Here is a 4,905-nt window from a genome sequence, read left to right as displayed (position 1 = left end):
ATAAAACAAAGAAAAATAATAGACATATGAAAAAGGGGGGGGGAAATAATAAGTAAAAAAATAACAAACAACAGTTTACTTTAAAAAAAATGAAATGTTAATTAAAAAACCGAAAAAAAAGATATAATCCTTTCATCAGCCCACACGATTATATCCGCAAAACTGAGTGCTTTCTGATATTGTATCAATAAAGCCAAAGCTAAATATACAATAGCGTGAGGAGCACTCAAAAAAAAAAAATTTTTTTTTTAAAAATAACAACAAATAAAATAGATCACAAGAAGTATAAATAAGAAAAATAACATGTAAAAACTTATTGTTTTTCTTAACTTTCTTCGTGTTTTCTTGTATTTAAAATATATNTTAAAAATATGAATACTAATTCTGTCAATCAACTGAACAATTTTATTTTCCTTTTTAAGCACAACAATTTAGATTTTTAAAACCATACGAGTTAAACCGGAAAAAGATGAGAAAAACGCTGAACTTAAAACTACTTTAAAAGTCTTGAATTTTCCACTTTTTTCGTTGCAATTTATTGAGTTTTATAAATATATTTATTTAAATCAATATAATCTCTATTGTAACCAGTGTTTAAGATTGTTCTTTCAGTATTACTTTTAATGTTGTATCTTTCATCTCAGTCCAGATCAGATCAAATCCATAGTAAAAAAAAAAGTGTGTGTGTTTTTTTATCAAAACGTTTTATGATTTAATCCAATATATCTTTAAAAGTTCGACTACTATTTAAAATAATAAAATATGTCCAAAAAATTTATCTCATTCGATATTCTGTTATCAAATAGGATTACATGGCATAATATTATGCTTTTTTAAATCTTATGTCATTCTCATCAAAAATTTTAACAGATAAAATCTTTTCAAAATAAACTATAGTTTTAAGACACTGTGCCTATTGAATTTAAGTAACTTTACTTTTACTTCAAATCATTTGAAGAAATAAATTCTGCTTATTTTTCTATTGAGACTTTTGAAAAGGATGACATACGTGATACATTAAAAGGAAATGTGTTACATGATACTTCATATATTTTCAATACTTCATATGTTTTAATGTTTCAAAGTTTTAATTCTTTTTTAATTATTTAACATAAAATATTGTTATAAATGCTGTATCAATCAAGAGTCTCTCAGGGACTAAATTTTTTAATAATTTAAAAATATCAACAAAATTAGTATTTTAAAAAAGTATTTTAATTTAACGATTCAATAAAGAATCTTTAAAACAATACCTAGTCGAAAAAGCATTGTTTGTATAATAAAGTAAAAGAAAATGAAGGAAATAAAAATGAAAATATGACCACTGAAGCCGACGTCTTTAGGTGGTACCGGCTCCTGTAGCCATAAAAGCAATACCATTTTTAATTGAGGGGGAAGCAAATGCTTAAATTAACTCCCTCAGTATCCCGATGGTTTTGCATAGAAGTCCAGGAAAAAAAAACATGCAATATAAATAACAAATTAAGAAAAGAAACTCAAACAAAATCATCAGAAAAATAAAAACTCACATATTCACAGGTCAGACATCAATTTTTCAAGCAAGCCGAATGAAAAGAAAAAAACTAAAGCCTAAAGAAAACAACGCCCTCTATTACAATGCGCAAATGAAGAAAAAAAAGTGAAAAATGTCAAGAGAAATAAATACGTAATAAATTAATAGAATGCTTAACTGGGGTGCTCAGTTAAGACTTGAATTGCGCCCTGTTAAAAGAAAAAAATATAAAAACCTAGAACTCTTCAATCATTTTTTTAATTAAAAAATTAACATTACAAAAATTAAAAGGAAAATCATTATTACTCAAATTATTTAAAAAATTATTCACAGCTTCCCGAAAANATATATATTATTTTTAATTTTCATTATTCCTCTTTATTTTCCCCATTTTCTGGGTTTTAATAAATTAATTTCCGAATATAACTTTTTAACTAATTTTTCTCATGGATGGCAGCCCTAATATTTTACTTACTTAAAAAAAATTTCTTCTTCTTCGATTCTTCGAACAAATATATATTTTTTTTAATTTAATTTATTCGATTGAAGCTATAAGCACAACTTCAAATATTTTACCTCTTAGCGAATTTTGTTAACTGTTTAAATATTGTACTTTTAAGCCTAAACCGCATTTTGCTACACACCGGTATGTTTGATTACTTTTTTCTTTTATTTCATGCTCTTTTTCAACAAAATGTTTTTTTGCGATATCGTCACATATAAAGAATAATTTTTATCTTACGATAATTCTTCTTTATTCAGAAATATCGCATTAATTTATACCAATGGACGTGTCTTGATAACGACTGTTGGTTTTCCCATTTCTAGTTTCTCTTTATAGTAATTTTTATTTTATTATTTGTGTTTATTTAGGGTTATAATTTCTGCTGCATTTGCGCGATTAATACTCTTTTTATGTGTTTTTATGCTTCTTTCTCCTAAATACAAATTTTCCCTTGTTGCTTATGCGCGCTGTTATTTGTTCAAGAGATATTTTTCTTCCACATTTTGTATATTTTTTATATAATTTTTCGGTCCCCTGCTGATTCAGGTTAGCACCCTGCTTCAGTTTAATCGATTGCTAATAATTCCAATGATAAATTTAAATGTTAGGATAATCGATAATTAACCTGCAAATCGCTCGTCAGTGCTAATTCTTTTTTAAATTTCCCTCTTTGAAAGGCTACTAACTATATCTATAAAATTGAATGTTTAAATTGTGATGTAATATATATTGGCCAAACCTCCCAACCTCTTCACAAAGGAATTAATTTACATAGGTCTTTAACAAACAAATATAACTGTAATAATAATAACAATAGCCTTGAAATTAAACATTTTTCTGAACACGGGTTTAAAAATATTTCAATAGAGGTTCTGGATTTCGTAAAAAACCCTAAAAAACGTCTTGAGGCTGAAAATAAATATATGATTATTAATGAATCTATTTTTCCTTACGGTCTAAATACTAACTTCAATTTTAAATCTTTTGATAATAATGAGTGTATTTATAATATTTTCAAACTTTTTAAAAATTACAATAATAATAGAGGAAATGGAGGTAACAGTAAAAATAAAATTAAACATAAAATTAAACATAACTTAAAAGATTTTGTTAATGATTGCATTAATTGCTATGATCAACATAATGCTATTAAATCTATTAAAACTAAAATTTTAACTTAATTTTCATAACAAACTTTTAAATTTTTTAAAGTTAGATGAAGTAAAAATTGATTCAAAACAGGATTTTTCAAATTTTTTAAATTTAGTTGAAGATTTAGCTAAATATAGGTTTAAAAATAGTTATAAGCACAAGAATTTACCCTAACCAGATTATTTTGTTTTAGATTTTACTAATAAAATTTCTAATAATCTTAACATAAATGCAATTATTGGTAAAAATAAGAACCTTCTTCCTATCCAACTTAATTGTAAACCAACTTTTAGATATACAAAAAGTTTGCATTTTTAATTTGCAATTATAGGAATTTAGCTACAGATAATTTGAACTACGTGTGTAATTGTGATGAGTATAAAGATACTTCGTTTTTTGATACATTCCATAAACATGTTATTACCGGGGATTTAGATATTATTGATATTTATGTCTTTAGGTTCTAAATTTAGACCATCTCTTCCAACTTCTAAAAATAAAGTAATTTCTATTTTTATTAAAAATCTCGATAATCTGAAAATCTGAAATCTGATTTTATTTTAAAATACTTAAAAATCTGATTTTATTTTAAAATTATCTTACAGACATAATTTCCCAATTGAAGGATTTTTTTGAATGGAGAGAGAATATCATTAAAAATTTTAAAATCAATATAAAAAAGGGACAAATTAGTGTTTCATAAAGATTTAACTTTTAACTCTGTTCTGAAGCAAGATATTAAAAATATTCAAAATAAATTTTGTATTACCACTGTTGATAAAGCTAGTAATAATTTTGCAATTATTTGAAATTTTTTTTATAAACAACTTCCAATGAATTTAATAGCAATGTAAAATACAAAAAACTTAACTCCAACAGTGATATTATTATTAATAAAATTAATGCTATTTATAAAAGACTTAAAATTAAACCAAATAATATTAACAATTTTCGTTTTGCCAATCCAAAATTCCATAAGACTTCCATAAGATTCAGGTTTATTGCCAGTGGTGTTAATAGTAACAGGAAAAAAATCGGTACTTACTTTGAGAACATTCTTAAAAAAGTTTATAACAAAATTAATAAACTTACTAAAAATAATAACTATTTAAATTGGAATATTAAAAATAGCATTCAGGTTTTAAATACACTAAAAACCTTAAATAATGTTGATTCAATTCACTGTTTTGATTTCGAAAACCTATATACTTCCCTTCCAACAAATAAAATTCACAATGACCTTCTTCAAATTCATAGCATGTTTAATCTCAGTGATATTATTAATGAAGATAACTGGAACTTTCTAGTACATATTAACCATAACAGCAATTATATTCTTTTTAATGACCACCTTTTTCAACAAATTAATGGTATTCCCATGGGTAATAATTTTAGTACTAACATCTGCAATATATTTCTTTTTCTACAAGAATATATGTTTGTAAAATCATATGTTTATCTTCCAATTTATTCCTTCTTTCTCAGATTCATTGATGATCTATTAGTTATTAATTTTAATGATTTCGATATTCTAGCCAAACATATTTATCCAAATGAATTAATCTATATATAAACTCGTATATGGGTCATTCTCACAAAAACAGTCATTTTCATGTCCCCAGTATATTTTATGTTTGTTTTACAACTTACGAAAAAAAATTTTCAGGGAAAGTGTCCTTCAGAATGCAAGCTAACAAAAGAATAAAAATAAAATTATCAATTTTTATTTTTTATT

The 4,905-nt window shown here is 24.5% G+C and overlaps 1 protein-coding gene across 1 annotated transcript in view; it reads right to left on the bottom strand.

Moving 5' to 3' along the window:
* The window catches only part of LOC110282226 (sn-1-specific diacylglycerol lipase ABHD11-like), an 18,305-nt gene that overhangs the window by 8,463 nt on the left and 4,937 nt on the right, over positions 1–4,905 (bottom strand). The gene's annotated exons all lie outside the window — the stretch shown is intronic.

Source organism: Parasteatoda tepidariorum, chromosome 2, assembly GCF_043381705.1.
Source record: "Parasteatoda tepidariorum isolate YZ-2023 chromosome 2, CAS_Ptep_4.0, whole genome shotgun sequence".
NCBI classification, from domain to species: domain Eukaryota; kingdom Metazoa; phylum Arthropoda; class Arachnida; order Araneae; family Theridiidae; genus Parasteatoda; species Parasteatoda tepidariorum.
The sequence above is the reverse complement of the archived record's forward strand: the minus strand, read 5'-3'. Positions and strand labels throughout refer to the sequence as shown.